An 18128-nucleotide genomic window follows, 5' to 3' on the forward strand; every position below is an offset into this window, starting at 1 on the left:
TATCTTTCACATTTCAATATTTGTCTACAATTTGTAATTTGCTGTATAATTATTATTGATTTTCAGTAAAGTTAATAATGAGTTAAAAAATAGGTTCATGAAAGTGAAAGTAACAACAAATTCTACAGAAAGCCTAAAGATAACGTTTTGGTAAGCAGAAGGTCCCATGCGGCCAGAAGATGAGCAATTTTAGCTTTGGCTGTCATGCGAGAAGGCACCACCACTGCCCTTCTTGTTGCATTTATCTGCCTTCCATTTCCTGGGGACTGTAGCTCCTGGGTGGCACTTCAATTCTTAAGCACCACTGCTTCATAATGCTAAGCATTATAAGCATGTTGATGCTTCTGGTAGCCCAGCCTTTCACACTCTTGGCCTCCCCTCCAATGTCTGGCCCTCCATTCCTTTGACACTTTTAGCTTTCAGCCTTTCATTGCTGTAGTTATAACCTTGTACCAAAGTTTTACCTTTGGTACATTTGTAATATTAATTTCAAGTATCTAACTGTCTCTAATCACTGTCTCCTTCTAATCATCTTTCCATTTCACTCCCTTTTATATTCCAACTCCAAGTGATAGGTTTGGCCCGAGTACAAACTGCTAATTATCGTGGCCCTGATCCAACATGGTTGAATCCCCAAAGCAACAGCTTATCTTCCCAATGACCACTTCCTCCATCTTCCCCACTCCTCCAGCCCTGGATGCAACTTCATTTTATCTCTCCCACTCACACAAGGGAGCCTCTAATCAGTTCTTTGGGTAGCACTGAAAGTGCCCCTCAAACTCTGCCCCTAGCAAAAGTTCATAATTCTCAGCCTTCCTGTCTTAAGTCAGAGAATCCCCCATCTCCCTGCCTCTCAATCCTCTCCGTGTCTTCAGAGTTAATAAAGGCTTGCCCTCCTCCTTATTTCTGCTTCTCTGCTGAGCTGCCACTGTCAAAAAACCTAACACAACCATCCTTTAACTCCCATCCCTAACCTGCAGTCCACTTTGTGCAACCACTTTCTATTATCCTTCATGCGTCTCACGCCGTTACTGTTCTCCTAAATTCTGTTCTGTATCCAACTTCATCCTAAAACTTCTTCAGCTACTCTTATTATATTTTATTGGATCCAAACCCGACTTCTCAATATTCCCCCACCCTTTTTTCCCACAATGTCCCTCGGCTCAGTAAGTAGAACTGCATCTTTCCAGTTATGCAGGCCGGAATCTTCTGAGTGTCCCTTTTCTCTCAGACCCTACACCCAGCCTGGCTTCATATGCTTTTAGTTCTCCCATTAAAATAGAACAGTAGCCAGCTACAGCTATCAAGGGCAGTGCTGCTACCCTGGTCCACATCACCTCATCTGTCGTTTAAATTACCACAGTAGCCCTCTTACTGGGTTGCCCTGCTTCCTTGTCCTGCTCTTTTCAGCGTATTTTCAACACATCATGGTCCCTTTAAAACTTCAGTAAGAACATAGCATTTCTCTGCTCACATCCTCCCCTGACTTTTCATTTCCCTGCCAGTAGAAGTTAAGGACGTGCTGAACACATTCCTATTTTATGGCTTCACTCACTGTCCCCATTCTCTGGAGTAGATATCTCTTCCAAATAGTCATATGATTTTCTCCCTTTTTTCCTTTAGATCTGAACAAAGAAGATGGTTGGAGCTGGAGCTAGATAGAGAATTAGGAGCTGTTTTCACTTGTGTGGCAGCTGAAGCTACGATGTTGTAAGATCATGCATGGAGAATTTGCCTAGTGAAATAGCTGATCCCTGACAGGCCTGGGTCATGCCAGTGAGGAAAGTGATACCAATAGGAGCAAATAAGGAGAAGGAGACCGGGAGATAGCTCAGTTGAATAAGCACTTGCCTGGCAAGTGCAAGGGCCTGAGTTCAATCCCCGGTTTGGCAAAAATAAATACATAAATAAATAATAAGAAGAAGAAAATAAATAAAACATATTTCAAAAAACAATTTTTTTAAATGGTCGGGGAGATAGCTCAAGTAGAATAAGTGCTTCCCTGGCAAGCGCAAGGGCCTGAGTTCAATCCCCAGTTCCGAAAAAAAAATTAAAAGAAGGAGAAGGAATTGGAGCAAACCAGGAGAAACAGTAAATCTTAGTGTTACAAAATTCAAAGGGAAGAGCTCCAGGAAATAGGAAGTATATAAGCTAATTCAGAAGACTTAAGTAATATGTGAATTTGCTGAGGAGGAAATCATCAGGGACCTCCCATTGCATGAGGGGTTGAGGCTGGAAAGCAATGACTTAAGAAATAACTGGAAGAACTAGAAGTAGAGGCTGAAACTGGGAGTGTTTTTGAGAAGTTTAATTCAGCAGAGAAAGAGAAAAATCATTTGTTAGGAATATAGTGGGTGCAGATATGCAAGAAGGGAGACTTCTGTCTTTTGTAATTTATTTTTGTTCTTTAGGGTTAAAAAAGTTTGAGTAAAAAAAAAAGTTTGAGTGTGTTTACAAAATAAAAGATAGGAGTTACAAGAGTGTGTAAAAAAAAAAGGCAGATAAAAAAACTAAAGAAACAGAAGAAGCAGAAGCAGGAGCAGAAAAAGCAGCAGAAGAAGAAAAAGCAGAAAAAAATAAATAAATAGGGCTGGGGAGAAATCTCAGCTGCAGAAGTGCCTGCCAGGCAAGCGCAAGGCCCTGAGTTCAATCCCCTGTACCAAGTATGTAAATAAATAAAATAAATAATAGATAACAAGAAATAGGGTGATAGATCTTTTTCAAATGGGAAGAACATTGAGAGATGTTTAGCGGAGGGGAGAAGAGGAAGATGAAGAAAGAATCAAAGTGTGTCACGTACATGGACTAACTCCCCACCAGGAATGCAATCATTACGTGATACAAACGTGTACTAATAATCAATCAATGACATCTGAAAAAGATGTGCAGTGATAACTGAAGTGACTAGAAGAAGCTCAGAAACCCAAACTAAAAAGAACTAGGGAATAGTTTTGAGCATCTAAATGATATCAAATTAGAAGCTCCACTCTCTGTACTTCTGTAATTTTCATACAATAACCTTCAGTGTAGAAACACAAAGTGTTTTGGACCACTTACCAATGGCTGATGGTTTGTAGGACAGAGAAAAGGGTTAAGTATACTGTTGGAATACAAAGCCTGGTCCAAGTTATTTGCTCCATTTCTAACTCTTTTTTTTCTTTTACTCCCTTCTAACACAGAGACAGCAAATACCAAGTACTTAGTCCCCATGTAGGGGAAGCCAAAGGACATGCTTCTGACCACTGAGACAAAAACACAACTCAGAGGATTCTGTCTCCATGTCCTTCTGCCCAGAGCACAGTCCTCAGGCCTTTGTAAACGGCAGTGGCTCAGCAAACATAAGTCAGCAAGATGAAGGGAATATTAACAACAGCAGGAGTGGCAGAGCAGGACTGTATGACCCGGCTCCCTGATGGTACTGTGGGGTTGCTGAGTCAGCTCTTTGCTGACTCCTTCAGACTTCTCATTATGCGAAGTAAATAAACCCCTATTTATGTAAGACATGGTTTTCATGTTTTCTGGCATAACAACCAACACATTCATTACTGAAACAGGGATCCAGCTAGGCATGTGAGTCATGCTTTTTTTTTGTCATAAAAATCCAAATTTTACGAAGTAGTATAATTTTTTAAAAAGGTGGGAGAGGGTTTATTAGCTCATATAGCTGGAAAATCTAACATAGAACTGGCTTCAGGCCCAGTCGGATCCAGAGCTCAAAAAATATCGTAAGAATGCTGTCTCTCTTCACCTCTCAGCTCTGCTTGCCTCTGCTTGACTTCATTGTCTCCAAAACTCTCCCCAGTTACAGCTAGGCCACCTCCAGCAGTTCTGTTGTTATGTGTTCCTCGGGTCTTATGACTCCATAGGCTCACCCTGAAACTTTCTCTCACATTGTAAACATCAATCTCTAATAAGGACAGCACGGTCAGCAGGGTGCAGGAGCCCACATCCATGGTATTGGGTCCTAATGCCCCATTAATAGAAAATTGGCCCAAGCCAGTGGCTCATGCCTGTAATCCCAGCATGCCAGATGGTTGAGGTAGGAGGACAGCAAGTGGGAGCCAAGCCTGGGCAGTTTGGTGACTCCAAAAGAACCCTGTCTCAAGAATAAGTAAATAAGGGCCGGGAAGATAGCTCAGTGGAATAAGCGCTTCCCTGGCAAGTGCAAGGGCCTGAGTTCAATCCCCAGTTCCGCAAAAAAAAAAAAAAAGGGTTGTAACTCAGATCAATCCCTAACACCACACACATATAAAAAAAAGAATAAGAAAGGAGGCCTCATGACCTTCAAAGTACGGAGAGGGGAAACAAAGCCTACAATATTTAGCACCATCTGATAGCTGCACTACCTGGTGGATTAGGGGAAAACTGAGAGGCTGTCTGACTAGGAGGCTTATGTGTCTAAGCTCTGAGGAGAGGAAGCCAAGCCTCCTCTGAGAACCTCAGAGTGTGCATCCATAGTTCTCCAACTCCCCTTGGGTTTAAGATTAAAATTCATATCACCTATATGGCCTTAGAGTCCTCAAAGCAAGAAGGAACTGGCTGCAAGGTTGCTCCTGGTTTGTCACATTCCTTTGGCGCTCACTCTCACACACTCAGAAAGGAGAATTCCCAAGACCCAGGCCAGCAGGTAGCTCAGGGGAAAGTAAAATAAATAAAATCAAAATGCTGTTTGTCCTTTTACTAGGGAAGGAGATTATGTGACATACAGTAATTGATAGCTATAATGTATATTTTAAAATTCAGTGTACACAAGATAAGTCATTCCAAGTGAAAGATTATTGTTTAAAAAATTAAAGCTCTCCAGCATTTAAAATAGTACATTTGCAATATGAAATAGAACATAAAATATTTCTGTATAAAATTGTTAAAAACAGGGCTGGGGAGATAGTTTGGTGGTCTAAGCACCTTCTTAGAAAGTGCAAAGATTGAGCTTTGATCCCTGGTACCACACGCCATGCAGCCACAGAGCCCTGGGTATGGTGACACACACCTGTAATCCCAGCACTGGGGAGGCTGAGACAGGAGGACCACTCTGAGTCTGAGTGGCATAGCAAGACCCTGTACTAAATAAATACAAAAATAAATAAATAAATAAATAGATAAATTTGAAATTAAAAAAATTAATAAAAACATAAACTAAAACACAGTAAGATTTTATAAAATTTAATCTTCAGAGATTAAATATGTAATTCTTGAAATTAGAAACTTGGTTGATATTCAACCTAAATAACAGAACTCCTGACCCACACTACAACATGGATGACACTTAAGGACATCATACTGAGTGGGACAATCCTCTCATTTGTCATAAAAAGACAAATGACACAAAAAGGTAAATACTATATGGTTCTATTTATGTCAGAAATCTAGAATGTTCACAGAAGGTAAAATGCTAATTACCAGGTTCAGAGGGAGGAGAAAGCAGAAACCATGGTGGAAAATCCAGGAACCAGGGGGGGAAATGGAAGTACAGGGCAACAAAGGAAACACTGACTGAACTTCAGAACTGACTGTACATGGGAATGGGAAAGATGCTCAGAGATGAATTCACGCCCTTGCACTTGATGCTGTGAGGCCGATCTAGAGACTCGACAGTGTAAACAAGAAGCTACTTTGGGAAAATTTAGTTTTGCTATAAATAAATTGAGAATGCGATGAAAGCAGAATATTAAGTGGAAAAGTGGAACCAGAGGTAAAATTTAGACTTCTTATTCATATTCAAACAAATCTGATAAATAAGGAAAATGATTATAATTAGTTTTTTAACTCAAATGTAAAAATTAGATAGTAAATATCCACTTGCCCAGCAGCACTGTTTTTTGAAATATTTTTTTATTCTTAAAGAGAATACAAAATAGTTTAAAAGAACATTAGAAATGATATAGAATTGCTCCAAACAAAAATGATAGAAATGGGCCGGGGAGATGGCTCAGTGGAATAAGCACTTCTCTGGCAAGCGCAAGGGCCTCAGTTCAATCCCCGGTTCCGCCAAAAAAAAATAATAAATAAATAAACTTTAAAAAAAAATGATAGGAATTATATAATCATTGTTATATTGTTGTCTTCAAGTTAGTTGTTGAGATTATCAGATATAAACCTGTAAGACTGCTCAAAAACATTATAAATATTGAAAAGGAGAGAGAGAAAATGTAAGCATTAACTGTTCCTTTCAATACACCAGCAGAAATCAGCAGTACAATTCTCCAAGTTATCCTGCATATATTCATATATATTTATTTCCCTTCTTCCTTTCTTTCTTTTCTCCTGTCCCTCATCCCAGTTGTTCATTTCCTTTGAACAGTTTCTTTCCCCTTCACAGTATCCATCGTACCTTTCAGACCCTATTTACTCTTTGAGGTTCTTACTCTAGGGAGACAATATGACGTTTACACATGTGGGCCTGATTTATTTCACATATGAGTATGGTCTTGAGTTGCCTCCATTTACCTATAAAAGTTTTGAATTTATCTCTTTCATAACTGAGAAATACTCCATTGTATAAAATGTCACATCTTTTTTATCCATTTTTCAGTTGATATGCATTTGGGTTGTTTCCAAGAGTTAGCTATGACAAATTGTGTCAGAAGCACTCATAAGGAGCAAAAATGGAACAGTGTGAAGAAACGAGGACAACCCCCAGTCTGCCTAAAGCTGTGTGCCACTGCATCTCATATCTAGCACCTGCGTCCTGCCACCGTCGCCACCATGCCCAAGAGAAAGGCTGAAGGAGATGCTAAAGGTGATAAAGCCAAGGTGAAGGATGAACCACAGAGAAGATCTGCAAGATTGTCTGCTAAACCAGCCCCTCCAAAGCCAGAGCCCACGCCTAAAAAGGCCCCTGCAAAGAAAGGAGAGAAGGTACCCAAAGGGAAAAAGGGTAAAGCTGATGCCAGCAACAATGGGAATAACCCTACAGAAAATGGAGCTGCCAAAACAGACCAGGCACAAAAAGCTGGAGGTGCTGGAGACGCCAAGTGAAGTGTGTGCATTTTTGATAACTGTGTACCTCTGGTGACTGTACAGTTTGAAATACTATTTTTAATCAAGTTTTACAAAAATGCAATTTTTTGTTTTACTTTTTTTAAAAAGCTATGTTGTTAATACACAGAACATTCACTGTTGTTTTGTGGGGAAGGAGCACATGTCAGTAGTACAATGTCTCCAAAGCTGGATTGATGTGGGGAAGGCACCTTTCCCTGCTGGTTTTGAGAGACTTCCTCTTGGCTCGCAGGAGGAGGGATTCCCTGATGTTGATGCATGTGGCTACCTTGGCATAAATGCCTTGTGACACGGGACAGCTCCCAGTTCATTTTATGTCCTCCTTTCCTCTGCCATCAGCATAGGCTTAACTCCTATAAGCCCAGAGACCTATTGGAATCTGATTCCCAAAAGTGATGTTACCATTGTGTCAGGTAATCTGGACTTTCCAGTAACATTGAGATGGTGTCCCACAAGAGCAGTTGATTTCTTTTTCTAGATTGCTAATTCTGCCATTTTCATTTCCTGAAAGTCAGGGTCGGCTTGTGAAAAGTTGTTAAACAACATACTAAATGTGAAATGTCAACCCTCACTCTAAACTTTCCCTACTTCATAGCCTCAAATGAAGACTTCATTGGATTTTATAGTGACTCTCTGGTTTTTGGTAGTCCATCCAAGAAGGGAGTTTGAAAGTTGTTGCATACCGTGAATGATTGTGTGCCCATGTCCTGCCTGAAATACCATGACTGTTTATGATGGGTATCTTTAATAAAACTGGATACAGTTTGTCTTGGGAAAAAAAAGGATCAAGAGTGACTTGCATTTGTATAGTTGTTGTTTTTTGATAACTACAGATTACCTCTTCAAGTAACTTGTTTTTGTTGAAAATATTTTCATGATGTAGAAATCTTTCTACAATGTTAATACTTTCCTTCTTAAATAGACTATTGTTTCACCATTCTTGATGAGCCATGTTTGTCATTATAGCTGTTAATTACTATACCTTATTAGGTCTTCCCTTTACTGTAGCTTTCTACCCTATTAGAAGAGCAATAATTACTCCTTTTGCCATAGACCCTGTTACTGAGAGCCCCAGTACCTTCTAATGTGTGTTTCATGTTTGTTGAGTTCCCAGAATACAATTGCATGGACTCTATCTGAATTCCTAGTTGGTAGGCTCTGATGACCTGAAGATGACCTGAAGACCAACAGCTAACCAGACAAAAGTAGGATGGTAGCCATTTCAGCAGGATGGGAGTCATTTAAGTCCTCTTTGCTTAACATTTCTTAAAGTCTGGGGGCACTTTCTGTAATCACTTTATTGGCATAACTTTGGGGACTTGCTTCATGTACACAGTACCAATGCCATCCCGACTGCCAGAAGAGGAATGGGAATGGAAATTTGACCTAGAACTTAGAACAACTTAACATAGAACAACTCATCACTTATCCAATATTCAATGGAAATAAAGTTTATCTTATTTCTTTAAACCATGTTAATATGAAATCTTTCTTACATATTTAGAGCAAGCATAGTTAGATCTTTCAGCCTTCGGAGGTCACCCTTTCCTCCAATGTGTAGATCAAACCTGTCCAGTTGCTCCTCACGGTCAGTTGGAAGCCTCCAATTCTGAAATTGGCTTGATGTAAGGAGAAGGAATGGTGCTCGTGTCCACTGGCTGTGACACGTTCATGTCACTGCTCCTACAGGATTCCCAGTTCCCATGGTCATCTCACCTTCTTAGCTCTGCCACGCTACCCCATCACTGGCACAAGCCCTGCTCCTCACAGAACATCAACAAAAGCATGTGTCTGTCCCACTTCGGCTTAAAGTGAAATGGGCAGGAGTCTAGAGCACCGTTCAGGACAAGAAACACATTATAATTGAGTTAATTCACTCTCCTCAAAGTCCCCTGGTCCACCCTGCACCAAGACCGACTTCTTGGTTGTCATTTTCCCTAGCTTGAGACATGCACACTTCTTGAGAGGGCATTCTCATTCTTACAATTTTTGTTTAGACGGGGTATTGCTGTGTGGTCCAGACTGTCCTTGAACTCACTGTGTAGCCCAAGCTGGCCTCAAACTAGAAACCTTGCCTCAGCCTCATGCTGGGCACTCATTCTCACTCTGATGGTTATTATTTCTACCCACTGTACTGGTGTGGTGAAAATACTACATATGGGTGGAAATCCGATATGCTTGGTGACTTGAACAAATGCTACAAATAGGCAAATACCACAAATCAGAGCTCTATGTTTTGTTTATCATTGGTTTTATTGGAAAAGTAGTGTTAAATGTTTACCAGCACACCAACTCCACCAACCCCAAGGAAAATCTAAAACACACCTGATATTCCATTTAATCTCTTCTTAGGATAATAATAATATCAATAAAGGATAGGTCCTTTATCAAAGATCTTCTCTAAACCCCAAGAGCCCTCTACTTTTGTAAAGCCCTTCTACTTTTGTAATGGCAGAATTTAGATGTTGTAATGGTTGTCATGGTTTTTCTAAATGATCTACTGATAAATCTTTGATTCATCTGCTGTTTTCTCTAGTAGTAAATACCTAACACAGCATTCAGTACTAAGATGCCTCATGAGAGGTTAGAGTGGAGGAAAAAGAGGTTAGGAGCGCTTGCCGTGACTTCAGAAAAAGTGAGTCTCCCTCACAGAAGGGATTTAGGAGGTTTGCACTGTTGTTGAAGGAAAACTCCCAAAAGCAAAGCTCATGGAAACTCTCCTCTGTGAAGAGGATTATAAAAGTGAAGGGAGTGCCCCCTTCCATCGTGTATGAGTCATTTCCTTTGTAATTCTTCCTGTTTGTCCTCAGTTTTTCCACGAGTAATTGTTGAGTCTACCTTTCACCTCTACCTCCCCTCTAGCCATGAGTGTCACAGCCCAGGCTGGTGTTGGGTGAGTGTGCTGCAGGCGCCAAAGCCTTTGATGTTGGAAGTCAGAAATGACAGCTACATTTGCAAACTTTCCAACCTCTGTAGCCTGTCTGATTAAACATGTAGATACAAGCTCCAAACCCAACCCTGGGGTCTCTCTCTCTCTCTCTCTCTCTCTCTCCCTCTCCCTGCCCCATGCTCATGATCCCTCCTCCTCCTCTCCCCCTCCCTTGCTTCCTTTTCCTGAGGTTGCTTTCAGTACATTGAAGGCCTCTTGACTAGAATACCTATCACAAGAAAGACTAAGGCAGTAGGGCTCTGAGCATCAGATTTTAAAGCTCAGAACTAAACTTCAGCTGTATGAGGACAGATAAGAGAAAGGGGCCAGAGTTCCTCTGAGAGAAGAATCACAAAAATGAAACCTCTTAGTTCAGTTTACCCTTGTCCAAATAACATCAGAGCACTTTCCTCTGAAATACTAATAGCTGGGTTTTGTGTGGCTATTTTCTTCTGAAGTGTTCAAGTAGCTGGGAAAAAGATGAGTGTAGTTTGGGGAAACCTCTGAGAGTAACCCCAGCCCATCCCCACTGGTTGTTTGACCCTGTGTGAGTTGCTCAGCCTCACCTGCCCCCACCTTCCACAGTCTATATGGCCCAGCTCAACTGCTGATGGCCAGTGGCACCGTGCTGGTCGGTGACTATGTTGTACCAGTTACTGAATATTCTTACCAACCCTGAACAAATTAGTATATATAAAGATCCTATCACAGGGTCTGCTGACCCATAATACTAGTTGTTCAATAAATTTTAGTACTACTGATTTTTCTTACCCAGCCACCCCAAAGCTCATCATCAAACAACACTCTTCATGCCACCTGAGCCTAAATCAAATATTCCAATTGACAATCCATTCACAGTTTTAACACAAAAAGGAGCACACATTTGAAATCAGAAAGATCTGGCTTCAGATTTTGTTCCTGCCACTTACTGCTCATGTGACCTTGAACAAGGTGCATTAAGCCTCAGTTTCCCAGGAGTAAAATGGAACCTGTGTATCTAAAGGATTGAGATAATGCATTTGCAAAAAGCATTTAAAGTGGGATTTAAAAAGAATAAAATGAGATTCTCTGTTGTTTACTTCCAGCTGAAGCCCCAGAAAAACACAAACAAAACTTTAGGTGCTAGGCTTTCTCAGAAGGCACTACTCCTCCTCCCCTGTAGAGAAAGGGAACTTTCTCCTCTCTGCAAAACAGTTGGGCAGGCTTCAAAGAAAATATTTAAAATATCATTACAGTAACATATAGGATGGAATATGGAGAGAGGCCATGGACGAATGTGTCTGAGGACAAAATGCTGAGAACAAAAGAGGACAGCCGTTCACAGTGTGAAGGCCAGGAACACAGGAGTGTTTCTCCAGACCAGGCATGAGCTTTCCTAGAGCGAGTTGGGCTACAGCCAGTTAGAAACCTCAGCACTCTATGGTGCTCCCCCATGATCAAAGCTGGGAAGCTTGGTTCAAAGAGCTGGAGTTACAGCCAGCTGGTCAGACAAGGAGAATCACCTACATCACAGGAATTACAGTGAGAAGTTCCCATCAGAGATATCTTTAAAGAACCTAAAATATGGCGCACAGGAGAAAGAGGCTGCAGTTGTCCAAGCGCTCCATTCCATGCCCTGAGCTGCACTCTATTCCTCACAGCAATCCAACACCCTCTTTCACGGCAAGGTTATCATGGACCCCTTTGACTCCATATTCTTATTTCCTGACCAGTTAGTTTGGTTTATGGAACATTTGGCTCTTGTGTGTTTCCCTATTCTTTCCCACCTATCTTAAGCCTACGCAAAACCCAGGATCCTTTGCATAATTCTCACCATAAAAGCCTCCTTTACATAAAGCCATATTATGGATAGAATATCCTAATTATTCCACAGTTTTTGAAGAGCAGTTTGTTTACACAGAAGCAAAACAAAGTTGCAACTATCTTCCCAGGAAGTGTTTCCACCCCTGTACTTGCTGTAATAAGTCTGTCCCCTATAGGGAAAAAAACTGAAACATGTTACTTGTGTAGGACATGGTGCTCTATTTCCCTGGCTTGGCCCAAGTTTGGGCATGTAGTTCAAGCAGGACCAATTCGAATGGGATGTTAGAACTATTAAATGAATACTGAGACCCAAAAAAAGGAAAAAGAAAATGAAAGCTCTCTTTCTATAATTACTGAACTGAGAAATCAAAAACTTCTGACATGTGGATAACCCACTACTATTATAGACTACTGGACTATATTGGATTACTTTGCTGAACTCATGCACCTACAATATATGAATGGCAGTGGAATACCCATCTCTGACAAAAGTAAATAAAAAGGGGGATATAAATGAAGGACCATTTTGAGGTGAAAAATATAGATAGATAGCTATCTGTATATACAAAATAGCATAGATATATAGCCACTTTCTCTTAGTTCAATTAGAAGAAAGGTTTGAACTAATACTGTTTGGACAAGGTATCATGTCTGTGTCCTGTACTATGAATAACTATTATGAAGACAACAATATGCAATGTATTAATTATTGTAACTGTCCTACTAACCTGTGCTGGAACTGCCTCATTGCTACTTCTTTCTCAATAATATATATATATATATATATATATAGAGAGAGAGAGAGAGAGAGAGAGAGAGAGAGCTGAGTCTGGCAGCAACCGTATCCTCTCCCATTGCAAAGTCCTGATGGTAGTTGGATAGGACAAAGTCAACGCTGAAGAGAAACAGAACCAAGCAGATGTGAGAAAGATGGGGGGGCGTGAGGAGAAAAGGAGAGAAAGATTTGGCCATGTTAATTTGAGTTTCTCATTCTAGCTTCTACAGCTCAGATTTCTACATTCTTCCTTCTATGCTGCAAATGCTCTTGGAATCTTTCCAAACTTTGTGAGCTGCTAAGATCCATTTTTTATTTACTCTTCTTTGCACCGATTGTGTCATTTTCAAACATATGGAACCTGACTAAAATAGCAAAAAGTTTCCATTTAATTACTGGCTATCTCTAACCTTGTAAGCTCTTTCCCCATTCTACCTCTAGGAATTTTCACTCAATACTGCTCTCTAGTTTTACACTCTCTTAACAGATTCACTGCTTTTCCTTTCTCTTCCCTCTTCTGTTGCCTCCTAGGATGAAAAAGTAAGCCACTTATATTGGCGTTAGGGCTTAAAATTTAAAGTGTCCCCAAATACCTCACGTGTTCACAGGTGGAGTTTGCAGAAGGCAATCGGATTACAAGGGTTCCATCAGGAGTTAAATTCATTGAGGAGATCATAATTTAATAGCATTATTTCCAGGCATTGGAAACCAGAAGTGGAGCCCAGTTTAAAGAAGTAAGGTAGAAACGAGGTATGAAAAGTGAAACCATGTTAATATGCAGAGTTGTGGAAGGCTCAAGTCATCACATTTGGACATTGCCGGTCCTGTGGATAACCCACTACTATTGTGGACTACTGAACTATATTGGAATATTTTGCTGAAATCATGCACCTACAATATTTGGATGGCAATGGAATACCCATCTCTGGCAAAACTAAACCAAAAAAAGGTGGTATAATGAAGGACAATTTTGTATCTGTATACACAAAATAGTTAGGATAGATATCTAGCCACTTTCTCTTAATTCAATAAGAAGAAAGATCTGTACTTGTGCTATGAATGACTACTACAAAGACAACAATATGCAATGCATTAATTGTTTTAACTTTCCTACCAACCTATTTTGAAACTGTCTCATTGCAATTTTTTCTCAATAAAATTAATTTAAAAAATCAAAATAAAAAAAGAAAGAAGTAAGAGACTGTGAGGTAATTTGGAAGGATGTACCTTGTCCCTGGCCCTTTTCTTGTGTAGCTCTTTCATCCTCTGTCTCTGCTCCCTGGCCGCCAGGAGATACGCAAATTTCCTCTACCAACTCAACCCACATGTTCCTGGCTCACTTCCTGCCCACAGCAAGGGAACCAGACAACCATAGAGCTCTGAAACAACCAGACCGACATAAACCTTTCCTCTTTGGGGTTGTTTTTCTCAGGCTCCTGGTCACGGCAGTGGAAAACTGACTAACACAAATGAGTATCTAGGATCTGTGTTCTCAGATCATGTCGTTTACTGTGAGAGTTTTATCAGGGTATTCCCCTAAAACAAGTTCAGGTCCAGAAGCCTTGAGTCATTTGTTGCCTGTGAGAGAAAGAATTCAGTCCAGGCATTCACTCGTTTAAAAATTTTTAGATAATTGGTCAGGTAAATTACTCATCAAGTTTTCTTACCCATTTAGAGTTACCAGCCCAAACACATTTAATAAGGTTCCAAAAATTAACTGGCTCATGTAGGACTAAAAGAAAACTAATAGTAATGTCACGACTAGGATATTGAGGTCCTAGATTTGGTTGAAAAGACTGCCAACCTTTATGATGTAACTATCACCATAACATAGGTTGGTATAGGTAAACTCACTATTGAAAAGGAACTGCTGAGCTTCAGTCCTGAAGATGATGGTAACACATCATTAGTCCTCAAAACTACTTTTAGAGGTGAGACCTTTTATTTAAATACAGTCTTAAGGCCAGCCAATTAGCTCAGAGGATTAAAGCACCTGCGTAGGCAGACACGAGGACCAGGTTCGATTGCTGGCGTGCTGTGCCGGCCCCACCCCTGGGCCTGCTGAGATGATGATTGAGACTGGGTGTGGTGGCACGTGCCTGTTATCCCAGCCCTTGGGAGGCTGAAAACAGGAGGATCACTACGAGTCTGATCTAGGTAGTGACACTCTGCAGACCCTGTGCTACATACATTAAATAAATAAACAAACAAACAAATAAATAAATGCAATCTTGTACTGACTAAAACCATAAAATAATGGTAGTAAGTATTTTAGTTTAGGTTCTAGAAGAGCAGATGTCAAAGATGTACTGGGGAAGGGGACAATGAGGGGAAAAAGAGACAAAGCTGGAAAAGGCAGGGAGATGCTCCAGAGAATGTAGATCTCTTTCCTAGGAAAAAGAGAGAAAAGATCAGATAGCAGAGTCTCAGACTGCTATGCCACTTTAAGAAAGTTTCAGACTGGCTGTTGGGGTGTCTCCAAGCCAAAGTCACCCCCCAGAGAAGCCTGCATCTGCAGGAAAAGCCTGTGTTAGTATTCGTACCGCATGCAGTCACTGGAGAGGAGCTGCCCATTCAAAGTCCAGCAAGCACAATGGTGGATTCAGAGAACAGCTGCTGGAGCCATCCATCAATTAGACTTCCTAAAACAAAAGATTTGAATAGTATACTTTCATGGCTGTCTCAATTTAAAAAAAAAAAAAATGCAGGCCTTTTTGAAGCAGAAGTTGCATTTCAATCTTTTTTTATGTCTCCTGCTTCTGTCTTCATTGTGCTTACATGGAAAGAAATGGAAGATATAGAACAAGCCACATAGAGGTTGTTAGGTTGGACAGTCCATTATCGATATGCCAAGTCACTGGATGGGCTCAGCAGGTGGAGCAAAGTTGATCAGTGAACCTGATAATATTCAATATCAACCATCTAAATTATGAATATGGAAAAAACTAAGCACCTTGGTGAAGTGTGGCACTGTTAAGCAATGTAAGTGTAATCACAGACCCAAAAAAAAGGAACACAAAAATATTTGAAGAAATAATAGCCAACGTAGTCAAAATTTAATAATACTTTAAACACAGGGATCCAAAATGCTCAACGTATCCCAAACAAGACAACTTAGAAATTTAAAAAAAAAAAAAAAAAAAAAACAGCAAGTAATGTAAACAGACTACCAAAAACCAGTGACAAAAAGAACATCTTAGGAAGAAGGATGAAAATGATTATAGAATTTTAGATAAATAAAATTGCAAGTCAGAAGAAATTATCTTTAAGGTGTTGAAAGAAAAACAAAACATACTATTGAATCCACAGTTCTAACTAGAGAAAATATTTTTCAGAAAAGAAGGCAAAATAAAGACTTTTTTAAAAAAAGAAAAGAACTCATGACTAAAAGATCCACATTATGTGAAATATTTTGAAAAGTTCTCAAGGCTAAAGTTACAGATACACATTTAGATGTCTATATCTCTATCTAGTAGGAGCTCTAGTTCTAATCTTACCCAGAAAAGCTTAAAAGTAACTCTCAAAAATATTAAGCAAACCCCAAGGTAAATAAGCTCTACACAAAACTCAAAGTTATTTAAAAAATTTTTTTAAAAAATCCAATTATGTAAAGTTTACAAAATATTTTAACCAATAAAATATCTCAGCATGGAAGGAAGGAAAAAAGGAAAAAGAATAAAATGGAAACACATCTCTGTAAATAGGAGAAAATGAGTTGAAGAGAAGAAAAGGGATTGAGAAAAAGAAAGAGAAAACAAAACATCATGTACGGGTACAAATTCCCACTGATGAGTAGGATTATGTGTATCTAAAATGCACAAAGATACTTAATTTTAAAAAATGTATCAGCATGCAAAGTAAGAAAACATGAACCACAATGAGCACAAAAGCAAATCAATAGAAATAGAACAAAAATTTACATAGATGACAAAATTAGTTTAAAGGGACATTAAAAGAAATAAAAGGACATTAAAAGTTTGCGGACTGGGCCTCACCCTGCTCCCTGGGTGCACCCGGCTCCTATCTGCCGCTCCGTGTCACCATGCTGGCAGACCTCAGCAAGTGGTCCGGGACCTTGCACCTGCAGGAGCTGGAGGAGCAGCCCAAGCACCCACTGCGGGTCCCTACTGCGGGGTGGAGGTAGACGAGCTGGGCAAAGTGCTGATGCCCACCCAGGTTAAGAGCAGACCCACCAGCATTTCCTGGGATGGTCAGGATCCAGATAAACTCTACACCCTGGTCCTGACAGACCCGGATGCTCCCAGAAGGCAGTCTCCCAAGTTCAGGGAGTGACACCATTTTCTAGTGGTCAACCTGAAAGGCAATGATATCAGCAGTGGGCACCGTGATCTCTGACTACGTGGGCTCCGGGCCTCCTAGTGCCCAGTGGCACAGCCCTGCAGGGCTATGTGTGGCTGGTCTAGAAGAAGGACAAACCGCTCAAGTGCGACGAGCCCACCCTCAGCAACTGGTCTGGAGGCCACCAAGGCAAGTTCAAGGTGGAGGCCTTCCGCAAGAAGTACCATCTCGGGCCCCGGTGGCCGGCACGTACTACCAGGCCAAGTGGGAGGACTACATGCCCAAACTGTACGAGCAGCTGTCTGGGAAGTAGGGCCGACTCCAAGGCCTGGTCATCCTGGAGACCCCAAGCAGTGTTCTCGATCTCCATTCAGTGATGCATGTAGATTTCTCCTTTGTCCCACTCCCGAGATCTGAGCTGTCCCTAGTGTTGTCAGGTGACTTTTCCTGCCACCTGTCCTTTCGAGTTCTAGACAGTCACACATCCCTGTTTATGTTCTGGTCAAATTTGAGCTCTGTTTTGGGGGATATCGTGGTACTATGGTAGGATCATCATATTGTTAATAAAAGTATAGCAATCCAAGATCTAAGGAGGAAAAAAAGCCAGATGAAAGGACCAGGTATACAGGAAGAGAATAGATTATCAAAGAATCTGTCAGGGAGGCTAAAAAGAAAGAAAAGGATTCGTTGTCATGGCCTTCATGAGTCCCAAGTCGTGTTTATCATGGTACAGGACAGCAGGAGGCTCCCATCTTGGGTAAACTGGGACAGGATAGTACATGTCTGGTGGCTTAAAAGTTGTCACAGCCTTCTCTGGGTCCTTTAAAGGGCACAGCTGGAAGCAGTGGTGAGGGGGTGGTTCTTTTCTTGCGGATGCCTGGCCATCTAGATTAGCAGGAGGGATGGAAAAAAATTAAAAATAAAAAAAAGAAATGATTTTTTAAAAAATAGATTAGTGGGGGGTTGTGGTGACAGGTCGTCAGGATCCTTAAATTGTCTTTTAGTTGGTCACTTGTCATTGGTCTAAGATAAGCTTGTCTAGAGTTGCTTACTGTTGTGTTCATTCTGGTGTTGGTTAATTGCTTAATAAAATAATGAAAACACAGGGAAAAAAACAGCTGCTACAACTGTGTTCTGCATGAGTGAGAAGGTAGAACAAAATATGATCATATTAAGAAGGAAAAGGAAGGGAGTGAGTGAGACGACCCGGGGGCTGCAGGATCCTGAACAGACCCAGAGCCCAGGCCCGGTGAATGAGAGACGACCCGGGGCCCGGGATCCTCATTTGACCCAGGCTGAATGCAGGCCCAGCACAGAACCCTT

General features: G+C 40.8%; 2 pseudogenes; both read left to right on the forward strand.

Annotated features, from left to right (window-relative positions):
• Positions 1-6705: 6705 nt before the first annotated feature.
• On the forward strand, positions 6706-6978 carry LOC101590772 (annotated as a pseudogene).
• A 9570-nt stretch (positions 6979-16548) lies between these two features.
• LOC101591172 lies at positions 16549-17118 on the forward strand (annotated as a pseudogene).
• The last annotated feature ends 1010 nt before the right edge of the window (positions 17119-18128 follow it).

Source organism: Octodon degus, unplaced genomic scaffold, assembly GCF_000260255.1.
Source record: "Octodon degus isolate 3935 unplaced genomic scaffold, OctDeg1.0 scaffold00116, whole genome shotgun sequence".
In the NCBI taxonomy this organism is placed as follows: domain Eukaryota; kingdom Metazoa; phylum Chordata; class Mammalia; order Rodentia; family Octodontidae; genus Octodon; species Octodon degus.